The sequence below is a fragment of the Emydura macquarii genome, unplaced genomic scaffold (assembly GCF_026122565.2).
Source record: "Emydura macquarii macquarii isolate MOO-44397 ecotype Brisbane River unplaced genomic scaffold, CSIRO-AGI_Emac_v2 contig_1027, whole genome shotgun sequence".
Classification (NCBI taxonomy): Eukaryota; Metazoa; Chordata; order Testudines; family Chelidae; genus Emydura; species Emydura macquarii.
This window is the reverse complement of record NW_027131164.1, coordinates 12594758-12610854: the sequence shown is the minus strand read 5'-3', so window position 1 is coordinate 12610854 and position 16097 is coordinate 12594758. Positions and strand designations below refer to the sequence as shown.

Below are 16097 nucleotides of genomic sequence, written 5' to 3'. Positions count from 1 at the left end.
ACTTGCTGGGCTGCAAGTGACAGTGGGATTCCAAACTACTAGAGTGGAGAGATGGGGTTGTTAACTGAATCTCTCAGGGTTCCCATTGTCAGACATAGGTAGATTTGGCTGGCCTAACAGCTGTGAATTTGTACAGGGGTTCAAATATACATTTGCATTATTTATACATGTCCCTGAGCTACAGGGGTGGCCATATTGCTGCTCCTTCCCTAGCTCAGCTGCTAGAAAAGCTCAGTCTGGATCTAGGACTCAATCCTGGAAACCCTTATTCATGTGTGTAACTCTCTCACAAGTCAGGGTTTGCAGAACTGGGCCCAATGAAGTCAAGGGACCACTCGTATGATCTTTCACATGAGGAATTAGGCCCCAAGTATTAAAAGTTCCAAGTATTAAAAGTGGAGCTGATTGTGACAGCTATGTTTAAAGTAGCCAAAACTTTTCTATTATAGCTTTCTGTTTTCAGTTGTTTCTAGCTTTAACTGTTCAGGCAGATAACTTTCATGCTTGCTTTCTGCCTCAGGCTGAATTTTTTTGGAAATTTTTGGCAAAAATGGTTGAGCTGTTTCTGAAAGAGAGAGTGGTTGGGAGTTAAAGCAGGTAGCTTTGCAAAATACTAAGAAATATTTCCAGCTGTTCTCTTGAAGTGCTCCAGTGCACCCCTGCTTTGGAGCATGAACTTGAAAATTGGCAGGGATTAGGGAAGTGTCTCTTACTGTCCTCTTGAAAATCCATCAGATTTAGCTGAGTTATAAACCTGGGGAAATTGCTATTTGCACATGCTCAGCAGAGGTTTTTTTAGAGACTTCCTGCTAAAATCTCTAAACTTGCTATTGCCCAGAGCTTACTCTCAGGCCTATTGAGCTCCTACATGCTAACTGCACTGAGCATGCTTCTAGGCCTCACTTGGCCTCCTAGTTCTATGCCTATGCTACAGAGCTCCAGACAGATGCAGGCACAACAGCACAATCCAGTGACACAGGTGCAGGTGTGCTGCGCGGGAGGCGACCGTCAACTGACTGGTGTTAATATATGTGGTCACTTCACAGGCCCTATTACTGAGCAAAAGTTTCAGTCCCCTCTCTTCGGAGGCAGGCAAGTCGCATGTCCTCCCCTCTTTACATAGGGGGCACTTGAGAGGTTTCATAAGATCATTTCTGGCATAGTGAGAACAGAATCCAACTCTCTGGCCCTGCTGTATTAATTTTATCCATTTAGCCATACCTGCTTTCAGGCTATTATTATCTGTAATCACTAGACCACTCTCCCTTCCCGGACCAGAAAAGGAACCCAAGAGTCCTGATTATCAACACTCCTGTGCTATCTAGTAGCAACCAGTTGTGTATGCCACTGGCAAAATGTCTGCAGCATCTCTACCCCCAGTGACTGCTCCCCATAATGGATAACATAATGGATACTCCTGCCACCAGTTGATGCTTTAGCTCCAGTGGCAGAGCTCTGTATTGTGGCTATCCAGGGCCTGGGTTCCTACTCTGCTGATGATGAAGGGAAGGGTCAATATAGGGGCAGGTGATGGAATATCTGTATTTTTTCAGTTTGCTTTTGAAAAAACTTAGGTTTTTTTTTTGTTTTGTTTTTTTTTGTATGTAGTTTCCTATGTTAAAAACCTGGGCTTGTAAAATCAAGCACTCAAAAGGTTAGGAAATGCCAGTTCCAGCTGCCCATAGAGCCTTCATTTGGCCCCACTGCCTGTATGCGGTGTGAGTGTCTTTAAGCACATCTAAGAAAAGGCACAAGACATTCAGTGCATGGGAGGGACAATGAGGGAGGCTGGCTAAGTCACAGGAATAAAAAGGATGGACGCTTGTATTTAAGGCTCTGGACTGAGCCCCAGCCCTGGGTTTTATTCGTGGCGAGACCACCGACTTGCTGTGCGATGAAGCACCAGGCGAGGGGAGTGAATGGAGGAGCAACCTCCAGTCCGGCACTCGCTCATTTCGGAGGGCTCGATTTGCCGTCACTGTATTGCCGCTTCTTGCGCGTCACGTGTAGACACAACAGCCACAGGGGCAGAGCCCCGCGCGTGCTGCCCTTTAATACCTGCCTTAGCAACTCTCGGTCCGCCCGGGGCACCCGCCAGGAGCCAGGCAGGCAGCAGTGGCCCGGCTCGCAGAGTTGCCCAGGTCGGTGCGGGCTCGGGGTCCCTCCGGCTCCCCAGAAGTGGCGGGGCGAAGCCGAGGAGCCGGGCCTCCCCGCAGGGCAGGGCTCTTGGCGTCGGGGGGTGGGGTGGGGGAAGCTGTGCACTAGATTGCCTCCCCCCAGCTGTGCACTAGACTGCCTCCCCCCCTCCTCAGCCCGCCGCAGCACCGGCGCCCGCTACTTTCCAGGACTTCGCTGTACTTCCTGCCCTGCCAGGCGGCAGCGTGCAGTGCTGGGGCGGGGCGGGGACCGGGGAGGGAGAGACCAACAGGCTCCCGCTAGAGGAGGCCCCCGGCAGCACCGCCGCACCCCCCGCCGGCCGGCCGGCTGCCCTCTTTGCTCCCCCGGGCCGCCAACGCCCCCCTCGGCGGCTCCCCTGCGAAAAAGGGCGGGGCGGGCTCCGCGGCTGTCCTGACGACGCGCCGGGCGCCCTTCCCGCCGCCGCGCCCCCCCCCCCACCCCCGCAGTTGGTCCGCTCCCGGAGCCAATAGGCCGCCTCACCTCTTGGGCTCGGGGACAGCGCAGCGCAGAGCAGCGCGGAGCTTGCGCCGCTGGAGCGCGGGCGCAGCATGGGGCAGTGAGCGCGCGCGCGCGGAGAGAGCGAGAGCGAGGGAGCGCCGCGCCGGCCCGCCAAGTTCACTCTCCCCGCCCGAGCGCGGGTCCCAGGGCGGCTGCCGCTCGCTCGCTCGCTCGCTCCCTCCCTCCCTGCCGGGAGCCGGCGGCTCGTTTCCTCTTTTGCTCGTTGCTCGCCCCGCTTCCCGTCGCCTTTCTCTGTTACCAGCCTCGAAGCGGAGCCGCAGCTCCAGGGCCCGCGGCCGAGCAGCAGCAGCAGCGCCGCAAAGGGTCGCTCCAGGGTGGCAGCGTCCCTCCCACTCCCAGCCCGGCAGCCGGAGGGCGGCGAACCAGCCCAGGACCTGGTAAGGGCGTGCGCGATCGCTGTGCCTCGGGGGGGCTCGGAGACCACCACCCTCCCCACCGCCCCTTTGCTTTGGTGCTTGTTTTCTGTTCTCCCCAGGAGGGGGGGTGAGTTACACGGCTCATGTCCTCTTGGGAATAGGAACATTGAGGGGCAACTTAACCAAGCTGCAGGCAGGGTTGTGCGAGCCTTGCGCTCCCGTCCGACGGCCAGCAGCGATTTTCAAATAAGTTTTGGTTTGAAACCCTCCATCCCCGCCCCGCTCGATGCAGCCGGTGCCAGCTCTCCGTGGGGCGCGTCGCCTGTGTGCGTGCATCTTTGATTGTGTTCTCCCACCAGGGTGGGTAGGGACGATGGGTCTTTAGAGACTGTCCCAGGCATGTCTCATTTCCTCCGCGGTCCCAGGCAGCAGAGTCAGTCTGAGTCTCTCCCTCTCTTTTGGGCTGTGATCTTAGCAGTTCTGGTGACCCGTCTTTTCCAGTAGCTTCGTAACAGTGTTGGGGTGGTTTATTAAGTCTAGTCCTTCATGATTCATGATGAGTTCAACAAAATGTATCCTTCTTTGTGGCCAAACCCCTTTACTAACGACAATAGTCTCCTTCTCCTCTCCAGCATTTTGTATGGTGCAGACTTACTATTTAATTCCTCCCTAGCCCCTTTTGGATTTCAGAGTTAAACTATTACTCTGACCGTGGGTGTGTGAAATGAGAAGTATTGCTTTTTTCTCTGCCTAACTACACATTCGTGTGTGTGTGTGTGTGTGTGTGTGTGTGTGTGTGTACATATCTATGTACGTATTGGGGTATGTGTGTGTGCTTGTGAATTGTCTAACTTAGTAGAAAAATATGATGATGAAAGTTATGCAGAGACCCCACGGCTCACATTGATGGTGGTTAATCTTTTACCAGTCAGACTTACAAATGCATAAACATTACACTGTGTTTAAACCATTTAAAAACAGAACTTCCTACTTGCCACACTTTTTAGAATGCTCTTCCAGAAAGTCTTTATTGTCCTATATTGGTGTCTTCAAGAGATTTCTCAGAAGAGACAAAAGCCAAGCTGGCTGGTTGGATATAAAACTATAGTTGAGATTCCCTAGATCTAAACACTTTAATGTTTTCTTTGCTGAAAAGTGTTTTGTCAGTTTAAATTTGCAATTTAAAGTTGTCATTTGCTTAATGACCTAGAGAGAGAGAGAGAGAGTATTTGGGGTTATTATGAAATGTTGAGATTTACAAGAAATAATATGTAAAATGGGGCAGTTATGTTTTTACCAATGAATGTCCATATAAATAACTTTCACTCAAGAAGGGGTAGTGCAGTGTCTGAAATGGAACCTCTTTGTCGAAAAATACTTTATATGCTCATCTGTGTAATTTACTCACAACTAGATGTTTGGGGTGTTTTTTAAAAATCAGGACTCTCACATATAGGAATATTCACAGGTAAACTTTGTCATGAGATCATAGTATAATGTACCTAGCTGCGAATAGAAATCTGATTTAGAGGAATTATAGTCATGGAGGGAGACAGAATGCACTCTCCTTTCCCCCCTCCTCCCATCAATATTTAGGGTGTTTTCCAGTGGCTCTGAGCCATTCATTGTAATTCTTCAAAACCTGTCGCCTGAAATGTAGCTATAGCAAGACCATGGAGAGTTTCAGTAAACCATTATCATGATAAAGCTGTATCGCATACTCATGCCAACACTGCTTCAGTGCTTCCTGCTGTCATTGGCAAGTAAAGCTGTCGGAACAATTAATCTGCTATGACTTTGAAGTGCCCTGCCCACTCTCCTTTGGGAACAGCTTTGACCACCTGATGCTGGGTAGAACCACATGCACATTGCTGTTGCTTCTAAATGGTCTCTTTCTTACAGCAGGGTCCTTGGTGCATGTGAACAACTGAATGTTAGTTTTCTTCTAATGAGACACGAGGGAACCTCTGATCACCCAGCTCTTTTCTAGTGCTAGACTTCAGGGTACTGTTTTTCTGAGTTAACAATACAGGTTACTCTGTGGTCCAAACTATATTAAAGTTGGAGTATGACTTTTTTTGCAAGGGGCCACATGAGCCACTGGCTAGAAATGGTCATATTTCAAAAAACCAATAATGCATCAATTGTTTTGACTTGAGTGGGACAGAAATGCTAGTAAGTCAAGCAGATTGTTATCCTGCTTAACCTTCTGGGCTGTAGATTTCTTTCTTAATGTTATGGTAATGAGTGATATATTGAGAATACAGCCTGTTTTTTGTGTGCGAGCGCACGTGCAGAATGTGCTGATGCTGAGAATGTTGTTTTTCTGAGGAGCTGTTGATTGTTTCTTAAAATGTGACTTTAGGTCAGATTCAACAACAAAAGCAGTCTGTCCTCCACTGACTGCAAGAGAAACCAATCTTTAAAACTGTATTCAGCCCTCAGTTTCTAGTATTCAACAAAACATTTTGATCTAGGATCAGTTTCTTTTGACTGTAGTCTACATCAGAATATATAATGAATTTGGGCTGCCTGGAGGAGAAACAGAGCTTAACTTGTGTTAACTTAATTTCTGTTGGCAAGAGATAATTTATCTTCAGATCATGTTGACTGTATTGATGAAGTAACATGCTGCATCAGGTGTCTGTGCTAGGCTGTCTGTGACTATAGGATTTCAGTTTGCAGAGCTGCTAGTTTTAACCTTAATGAGCGTAAAATGTTTTAAATTAATGTCTGAATTTCCAGTTGCTGCAATAACAAGCTGCCATTCTGAAGTTGAACAAATGCATAAACTTATTTTATCTTCACTTTGCCAGTCTATTGCTGAACAAAAGCTTTCACAATCTTGTGGTGGTGTGAAAGCCCTCTAAACCAACACATTGATTTCTGCATGCTCTTGACTCCCTCAGATAGTATGTCTTCTGCCTATTGTCATATTCTGCTTCACAGCATGATAGCAAAATATTTGTGTATTCTTAAACAAAATATTGGAGTCAAGTACCTGCCTGCTCCCGGAACTGACAGCTGAAAGAATAAATCCTGAAATGAATCTTCAGGAAAACTTGTGTCTCTCTGGAAGTTCAGTATTCTATTACTCTTTAGAACCAGGAGATCTGTAGATTCAAATAAACAATAAAAGTGCGTTCCTTTGCGATTGAGTACATCAGTGGTGTTATAAGGCACAAATTTGAGGCAGAATTGCTCTTATAATCTGAGATGTGTTGTAATTCCCCTGGAGTGCACTGCCTGAGGTATGTAACTGCTATTTTAAAAGTATTATTTGTAACTCATACGGTGACTAGTAAAACTTATACATTTTTATAGGTATCTGAATTACCAACATGGAAGAAACCACAAATGCTCCTCTGACTTTTCCTAATATGCACAGCTCTTCCTTTCATGATCAAGCAGGAACCAAATAGTTCAATTAATTTTTATTGCTAATTCACATTAGCCAAAATGTGTTTCTATCTGCATTCGAGAGACATTTTCTGCAGGAAGCATGCCAGCTGAAAACTGGTAGACTTCCCACCCCTACTCCCTGGTATTTTTGGATGATCAAACTACCTAGATCAAGAGATGCAGTCTGCTTGAAAACTAGTCAGCTCAAAAACATGATGTAGCCTCAGCTACACACTTGCCTTTGAGGCCCTCTGCAGGTTTTACAGTTGCATTTTTTTAAAGAGGGTTTTCTTTCCCCTCTTGCAGCATTCTCTACTCATAGGGACAACAGAGCAGACTGTCATGTTGAAATCACGAAACTGAACAAACATGCAGTAAACAAACAGGAAAAATATTAGAGAAGACTATTTCAGTGATAGTAATATGAACATCTATAGAAAGAAGACTTAAAATTGATGGTGTTCCTTTAAGAATCTGTTAGAAAATATTTCGATGGTGCAGCATAGAGGGATGGAGACTTCGTGAGGGGCAGAGAGGTTGAATATTAGAAGTATGAAGTGAGTTTGACAGTGTGAGATGCCATTTAAATGGCATTAGTCAAGGACCTGACCAGTTTGCCCTCTTAAGGAGCTAAAGGTCAGGCAGTTGGTTGAGAAGTCAGATTGTGATTTTGTTGTTTTGGACTGTTTCTATTATAACAAATTAACTAGTGTGCTGATCATTTTGGAGAGGTGGCTTTCTTTTTTTTTTCTTTTTCTTTCCCATATACAAGCATGTGGCTATGTGCAATCTATTACCTAAAAAAGAAAGCCAGGAAACACTTCATTGTGAATGTCTTGGTGTGTGTTTAGTTCTAGTGATTAAGTTGTAGGCTGTTGTAATTTATTGGAAACACAAACATTACTCTAGACAGAGACTGATGGTGTAGGTCAGGCTTGAGTTAAGGAAATGTATCTTGCTGATGGCTAAAAGTTGGCTCATGTCTTGTGCTAAGTCATTATAGAACTGGCACTGGCGGGGGTGGCAGCGAGAAAAAGAATGCTCCTGGTGGCCCAAAGCCAAGACTGTGTGGGTGTAATGTGAGCCTTTCTTTCCGTGTTTTTAATTCGCCTCAACGCTGAGCGGCCGAGCACATCGGTACAGAAAGGACGCCTTCGTTGCTTTGTAGTGTCAAGATTTTTTTTCAGTTCTGTAAAGTGCATTGTGAATGGAATTCCTCTATTCTTGGCTGTGCGCCCATTGTTTAGGGAAAGGAAAGCTTGTAGTTGAACTGTGGATAGTCTGGTTTGGAGGGCGTCAGTTACTTTCTCCTATTTTGATTGGGTGTTCAGCAGTAAAGAGCATTTCCCAAAACTTACTGCATTGTGTTTCTCAGAATAAAGGTCATCTGACGGTGACAACTATCTGTTTTTAAAAGGTGGAGCATGAGTTATGAAGCTCGAGTATTTTGGACTGTTTTTATATGTGGGTTTATAACCACTTGTGCTTGGTTTTCACACACTTAATTATAAAACTACTGTAGAATTTAGAAAATGGCCTAACTGTGAGAGTTTAGTAATTAGGAAAAATACACTTCATAGATATCGGTGTCAGATTATATTGCAAAACCCTGTTGTACTTTTCATTGAAGGAGTGAGAGGATTCCTTTAGCAGCAAGAGATGGTGGAGAAGAAGGGGGAGGAGAAGTAGATAAGTATGGAAGTAGGTTTAATAGATAGTAGGAAGCAAGTGGTGATTAGACACCATTTTTGTTTTTCTTTGGTTTGGGTTTTAGTGCAGTCAGAGCTTGTGTGTATCCCTTTGCTTCAGGAGGATTTTAGGGGATTTCTTAAAAACTAATGATCATGTGCAAATGCAATAATGTGCACAGAAAATACTTGGATTTAATCTAGTTCCTCCCCCTCCACTTCCCCACCCTACCCCCCGTAATACCTATGACAACATAAAATGAGTATTTCAATTGCAGATACCTTCTAAATTGCTGCCTTGTGACCAGTCTCTGTAATACAGTCAGAACCTTTTTAAGGGAAAATTTTAACACACACTCATGTCAGTGATGCTGGTGTTTCCTCCTTATCCTGGTGCAATGTTGTTTGTTTTTACTGGTTCTACTGGCCAGTAAAGCACAGCAAGTTTGGGTACATGGTTACGCATTTCATTGATGGGACCTTAAAACCTCTCTGCAAACACCAAGAGGTCTCATGTCCACACTGCAAGAACTATAGTGGCATAGCTATTCTTCCATTGACCTATTTGTGTCTACACCAAGGGTTAGACTGGCATAGCTATGGTACTTTCACCCCTGAGCACGCTTGTGTAATTGAGAGGAGTATTATGCCCACGGGTTTTTCCATTAGGAAACTGACTTCCAATGAAGTGCTATATTTAAAAAAAAAAAAGAGAGAGAGAGAGAGAAGAAATCCAGCTACCAAGCTAAATCTAATTGTGTTTTGTTTTTGCAGCAGGTTAGGGGGGTTGTTTTTTGTTTTTCCCTAGGATGTTGAAAAAACTAAATAGATTGCAAGAATTTCAGCTCCTTTCCCTCCACCCCCTTCTCAAACATACAAACATCTTTTAGAAGCTGTTGCTTCTAGATAAAGCAAGTCCTATTTCAAATCTGTGTAAAACATTTCTGTCTTACAGACACTCCATTTCAAGTTGATAGAGGGAGACCTGCCAATGGTCCGAAAGAGAATAGAGCAAGTCTTTAGAGCTATCTGTTGACTTTACTATGGTGCAAGAAGATTTCTAATTCACATGACTTTGTTTTGTGCACTCAGACCTGATCATTGAAGCTTGCATTGTGAGAGAGACACAATACTGTGCATTTTGAAGAATGTTGGTTTATGTCACGGATTGTAAATTTCAGCCTTTCATATACATCAGTCATAGTTACTAAGGGATGTATTTCATCTCAGACTAAACACAGAATGAGAGCAGACCGTTTTTACTTTTTTAATATAGTACATAATTTAGACTCCTTTCCATTAGGATGTAATCTACACTTTTACTTTCCCAGTGCTGCAAATTCTCCTAAGTAAGGCCCTGATTCTCCAGTCTGAACTGCAGAGGCAGAACCCTTGTGCTCTTGCAGAGCTCAGTTAACTCATAGAAGTAAGGATCTGCCTTCATAGATTGATTGCAGAATCAACTCACTGCTATTCACAGGGTGAACTTCATTGCAGAGCTCTGCCTCTGTCACTGAAGACAGATTCTCTGTTTCTCACTGACCAGCTGGGAGAGGGGGGGTCTGCATGGTAGCAGAATGGTTGGGATTCAGGCCTGGCAAGGTGGAAGGAATGCTTTAGAAGAGCAGCCTGAAAAAACGCCCGCACCTGCACTGGTGCGTGTCCACCTTTTGTCAAAGTGGTTTGTCGCCTCAGAGTTTTATTGCTCTGTGCTCTTCCTGCCCCCCCCCCGCCTCCCCTCCACACACACAGCTGTGCCTGCAACTGTTCCTCACTCCATTCCTTGACTTCATGACTTTCATTTGTGCCCTTGTCCCCACCAGGTTAGGCTGCTGTGGCATGCGCTGCTTTAGTTTATCCTTCAGGGCCCACCTGAATGTTTTTGTAGTGGCCAGAGGGCAGCTTTCCATTTCCTGAGTGAGACCGGCTGCTAGAACTCATCACACCAGTGCCCACTACTCAGGCCTTTGCACTGATGGGGGCAATTCATGGTGCTAGTGATTATCTCTAGAAGTCTGAACGGTTTGGGCACTGATCCTCAGAGAGAACATCTCTCACCCTGACTGGTTATAAATCACTGAGATCAGCCAGGATACTGTTGCTTTTGATTCTTAGGAGTGAGCACTCTGACTAGAAGTGGAACATCTTTAGTTGAGGATTTCCTAGCTTGGGAATTTGCTCACTCCTGGTAGCTTGCTAGAGCCTGAGTCTGGGGAACTTCAAAACCTGATATAGGGTCCATTTATTTTGTTCTGTGAAGCCCTTACCTGCTATACATATAGGAGTTATTAAAAGGAATAGCATTTCATGAGCAAGCTTAAAATTCTTCCTCCTCCCTAGATATTACTGTGCATATATGAAAGCCCCAGACTACTTAATATTGATATTGTGGTTGCCACTCAGAAGCCAACCAGGTGAGTGCCCCAAAAATGTGAACCGGTAGTGTTTTTTAAATAGTACAAGGCATATATCTGTGCATTTCACTGATGGGTTTTTTCTGTTCTGTTTGTCTGCTTAGACTCTGGTTTTGCAAACACTTAATAGTCCAGTTGACATAGTCAGAGAGAATACTTTGGTGCTTACAGTTAAGCATGTGCTTAAATGGTGGTAGAATAGGGAGGGATCATGTTTTCTTATGTGCTTATTCTCTGCACTACACTGTGCCCCCCTCCCCTGTACTGATTGGGGCCTTTGGGTGCTATTATAATCATATTAAATGATAAATATTTGACCGTAAGCACCTGTTCTTCCTAGAGGCTGCATTGACCATGGTACAAGAAAAGTAATGCTTCCAGCAACATTTAGGATGTCATGATATAGAATATCTAGGATTAAGGCAACCTCCTTCTATCCCCTTCCACTCTTTGCCCCCACAGGCTGCTCCGGCTGAGAGTAAGTATGCACTGAGCAGGTGGTGTAAATTCCTGCTTGAGGAGACACCTGTGCTTGTTCTGATCGAGCTAGTACACTGAAAAAAGAAGCATAGTTGCGATGGCATGAGCAGTCAAAGGGGCTAGCTGCCCAAAGTATGTACCTATGGTCTCAGCTGGGATCTTACATGAGGCAACCAGTCCTGTCCACCACTCATGCTGCAGTGCCTATACTTCTGGTTTTTATCATGCTAGCCCTCTCTTTGAGCTGTAGTTTACAACTTCTGGCTATAGTGTAAATATACCCTTAAGGTTCAGGACAGGAGATTTGGTGTTTGACCTTCAGGGGAGATTGCAGAATGAGAGGCAGCAGGCTAAGTGGGCTAAATAGGATGGTGGGTGTTCTTTTGAGAGGTCAGATCAGCCTACTGCACGCACCTCGACCTTCTATTAGGTAATCGTGATGGAGGCACCTTTGCCCCTCCCCCAGCTGGTCCAGCAGCTGTTTCCTTTCCCTTAACTCTTTGCCTTGCCCGCAGTCAGAGAAGGAAGCGTGCTCAGGGAGGAGTGGGGCAATGGGGGGGACACAGCTATTGCAACTGCCGGTAGAGGAGCAAGTGCAGCCGATGGTGGCCGACCAGCAGGCTAATCCAGACATCCTCTTTCTTCCCCCAGGATGTTCTTTCCACTTCCTGGCCTGTCGATCCCTCTTGCCCCCAACAGCTGTTCAGACTCCCCAAATCAGTCACTAAATGCCCTTTATCAACCTTCTGTGCTGTACTCTGAGAGAACAACTGAGAGGAAAGTCGCTTTAATCCTAAATGTGCTTATGAACAGGAACCTGTGTGCTTTGCAGCATGATGGAATAACATTCTGTGGCAAGAGCCAGTAAATTTCACAATGTTTGTTTATTCTTCACAAAATATCCCAGGTTCCCATCCTCCTGAGCCCCAGCACAGACAAAGGAATGGCTCCCCACTGAAAATGCTCTATGTAAAATTCATGTATCTTTATTTTTAACAGTGATTTTATTTTTATGATTTTTTTTGCTGCTCCTTGGGCAACTTGGCTTGGTTGGCCTCCGCCTGTTTGGTTGGCCTCAGCTCATTTGATGTTATCCAGTCACCCAAGTCAGAACCTCTTCCCTCCACTCCCTACCTCCATATATGCTGAGGAAGGGGAAGTTTGTAGCTAGCTTCAGTGTCTCATCTACCCAGCTCCCCAGTCCTGTTGTGCTGTTCTCCAGGCAACTCAGCTTGCTGGCTTGCACATCTGGCCCTCCTGTTCCCTGGCTCAAGCTGGACTCCAGTTTTGGTGCCCCAAATCCCTACTGCCTGATTCCATGGAGCAATGCAAAGAGTGTGCATGGTACTCCAATAAATTATCTCTTGTGGGGTGAATAGGAAGCAAGGGGCAGCTATAGGCAGGTCCCAAGAAGGCAGAGCTGTAGTGAAATAGTAAAATTCCAAAGTCAAGAAACTGAGATCCATGGCATCTTGGGGAAAAATTTAATTTCCCAGGGTTATGAAATTGCAAAGTCAACAGAGTCATGTTTGAGATGAATGGGACGGTGTCTGCCTCTTGTAGCTATTGTTTCAGGCTCTCTGCAGACTCAGGAAGACACTGATACATCAAATACTCATTGTCCATTTTCAAGGTCTTCACTGCAATCATAAGGGTTAGAAACATAATTTTTTTTTAAAGATGAGATTCTAGAGCACAATTCTGTTTCAAGTGATGAATTATATGGCAAATTCTATGGCTGTGAAATACATTAGGCCATCTTTATGGTCCCTCCATCTATATGCATGGACATGTATCCTGAAAAACCTTAACTTCACCTTCATTAACTCTGCAATCCCATACTTTACACCATTTTGGGGTAATTTTTACTTCTTGTTTTTCAAAAGTTCAAGCCCTTCGAACTATTGTGTGTTCTATTGTGTTTTTTTTCCTGTATGTTTGATACATATTTACAATCTTAACTCCAGTCTAACAAAGGGCTGCTCTTTCCTGTAGATGTACTTGATGAATTTTCTGCGGAATTTTAATGCTTCCCCTCAAAAAAGCCTTCATAGTGCATCCGAGCACAGAGTGGATAGCTTTAATAGCTAGCATCCTGTGTAGCAGGGAAACAGAACAGAAAGGATAAAACGAGGAAAGGAAGGATAAACTTCCTGAACAATGAGCATGTAAAGATATAATTGTGTTAATCTTACTGAAAAGAGTTTAGCATTAAAAGAGGAAATGGAGTAAATATAACTGGCACTGTTCCATCCCATAGTGCCTTTATCCCTCTTTACTCTAACCCAATAGTTTGTGCTAGTCAGGCCATGCAGTATGTGGTATTTGTCAATCTCCTCTTCAATTCAGGAAGGGAAAAAATAGTTAGATGAAAGTAATTCATTTCATGCTGACACTTTTAAGGACTGCAAAATAGATTTAATATGCTTAGTCATAGTGGAGCATTAGACTTTCCATGCCTTTCTTTTTTTTTTCTTGTACACAAGGTCTATGTGGGTCTAGTACAGTATGTAATCTTATTGCTTAACTGCTGGGGTCAATCCCATGATAACATGAAATTACAATTCTTTTTGGAATAGATAAAGTGTGCTAAGGAAACTTTGCTTAACAGTGAGGGTAATTAACGACTGAAACAACTTACTGTGGTTTCTCTATCACTGGCAATTATTTTAAAATCACAATTAGAAGTTTATCTAAAAGATATATGTTCTAGTTTAATCAATGAATTAAGGGAGTCCTATGGCCTGTGTTATATAGCAGGTCAGACTAGGTGGTCATAATGGTCCTTTTTGGCCTTATCTATGAATATTGGCTTAGCACTTTTCTGATGTACTGAAGAAGTCTTTTTACCCATAGCTTGTTTAAACTTACTTAAATTTGTACCGCTGCTTAATATGATATATTATTGCTTTCTATAAAGCCCAAGATCATGCTGAATGTTTTCTGGAAATTGAATAGTGCAGGTCCTTGCTTGTGTAAAATGGGTTGGAAGTTGCAAATATACAATAGGAACTAAACTGGCCACCAAAGATACCTATACAGCAAGCTTCTGCAAAATGGGACATTGTGTAGTGCATTTGTCCTCAGTGGGCAATTGTTATTGACCAACTTATGAAAAGCATCCATTAATAAGAAGTACTCAAGTTAAATACCTAATGTAACATAAAAGCATGATTTCAGCCTTGGTGTAAGAGGGCAAAACTCTATTAAAATCAATAGAGTTGCATCTGCATGCACTAAGAGGAATCTGGCCAATGATACATTATAACCAATCTCAGTTTAAGCCCTTCTATAGCAGTTTTTCATATTTTTATTCTTTGCACCAACTCTGTTCTCTAACTCTTTTCTTGTGAATTTGGGAAGGATAGTTGATTTTTGGTTTTGTGTGTATTGCAGCAGTGCATTAAATTAGTATTAGTCAAGGATCAGGAGGACTCCATTGCACTAGACGAGGCAGATTTCTGACAGTTTGTTATAGTGTGTCTGTTAAGACCTTGAGTAAAAATGTCCAATAAATAAACAAACTTTTGGTGATGCTGTGAAACTGGCTGTTTGGAGGTAAACAGTAATTACTCATTTTGAGTGTAATTATCCACAGTTTAGATTCAAGCTTGTCAGGTGTACATAAATTTAAAAAATATTTCCGTATCCTAAACAAAACCAACTTACATTTTACCCGTGTATGCTTTATTATGTCAGTGTATCTTGAAATATTTCTTTAAAATTCCAGTTTAAGAGCAGGGGATACACTAGATGATCTAATAGGTATTGTCTGATTAGTATGATCCTGTGTCTGTCTATGGAATGGATGAGGGAAGAGGCTTCTGCCTATGCAGTAATGTTTCAACGTGTAGTTGCACTTACAATTTACAGCAGGAATTGTCAATTTAAAAAAAAAAAATCAAAGGAGTAGGATTCCACCTTCCTTATGTGAGGAAGGATCTAAAAGGGGAAGTTGTGTTTGTTTGAGCACTCGTGTAAGCACCCAGTGACTAGCGTATAGTAGCATATTTTCAGGACCCACTAGTTTGTAATTTGCTGCCTCTGGGTTATTTCACTTGCTGGAGTGAGATCTTACAGTGTCAAAATCTCTTTTTAAACCTGCTTTTGCTGGTGATTTAGCATCACGGTCTCTTTCTCTAGCTTTGCACTTGCTGGTAGATGAGCCTGCCTGCTTTCAGCTTCATGGCTGCAGATTAAACTTCTCAAACAATGCCAGCTTTGCTTAGTAAGCAGTTGGCAGGTGCCTGTAATACTGAGGCACACTTCATGTTGCAAAGGTTAATGATGGGATGCTTCGACTAAAAGAGAGAAAAACTGAAGAGTTGTCTGTTGATGGACACATCTGTGTTCTAACTGAAAACACAGACTGTTCTAAATTGTGAGAGAACAAAGTAGCTTGGGAATCAATCTGTTTGTTCAATTGGTGTAAGTCAGTGGTTCCCAACCTTTGGCCCGTGAAGTCTTCCAGATGGAGCGCACAGTTCCCTGCTGCAGCCAGGGTTGGGACGGGAGAGCCTCCTTGCTGAACTACTTCCATCTGGCTGTAGTGGGAGGAGGGAGGGGGACTGCTGGCAGAGACTGGTGGCCCTTTAGAGTTGTAAAAATTATATTTGTGTGTGTCAAGCCAAAAAGGTTGGGAACCACTGGTGTAAGTGGTTCTCCAAATTAACGAACAAAATCAATGGGGAATGTTTTGGATCCATCTCCATAGCTATTGCCTAATAGTATTGATGCTCTGCAACTCATTGAATTGATGTTTTCTTCATGCTTTGTCTATCTCCCAGATAGATCTTTCACGGCCCAGTGGTTAGGCCATTACTCTGGGACTCATGACACCAGGATTCAATTGCTTGCTTCACCACAGACTTCTTGGGTGGTCTTGGGCAAGTCTCATGGCCTCAATTCCACATCTGTAAAGTGGGATAATAGTACCTCCCCGGGGAGTTGGGACGATAAATACACTAGGAAGACTGAAATGCTCTGGTAATAGGGGCCTCAAGACACAGAAAATATGTCTTATTACTGTCCAAAGCAGAGAAAAGATGGCTAAACAGCTC

General features: G+C 44.1%; 1 protein-coding gene across 1 annotated transcript in view; it reads left to right on the top strand.

Moving 5' to 3' along the window:
- Nucleotides 1–2091: 2091 nt before the first annotated feature.
- The window catches only part of HPCAL1 (hippocalcin like 1), a 106856-nt gene continuing 92850 nt past the window's right edge, over nt 2092–16097 (top strand). Inside the window, exons 1-2 of the mRNA XM_067544771.1 lie at nt 2092–2141; nt 2939–3074. The gene's annotated coding sequence lies outside the window, so the exon portion shown is untranslated. The remainder of the gene's footprint in view (nt 2142–2938; nt 3075–16097) is intronic.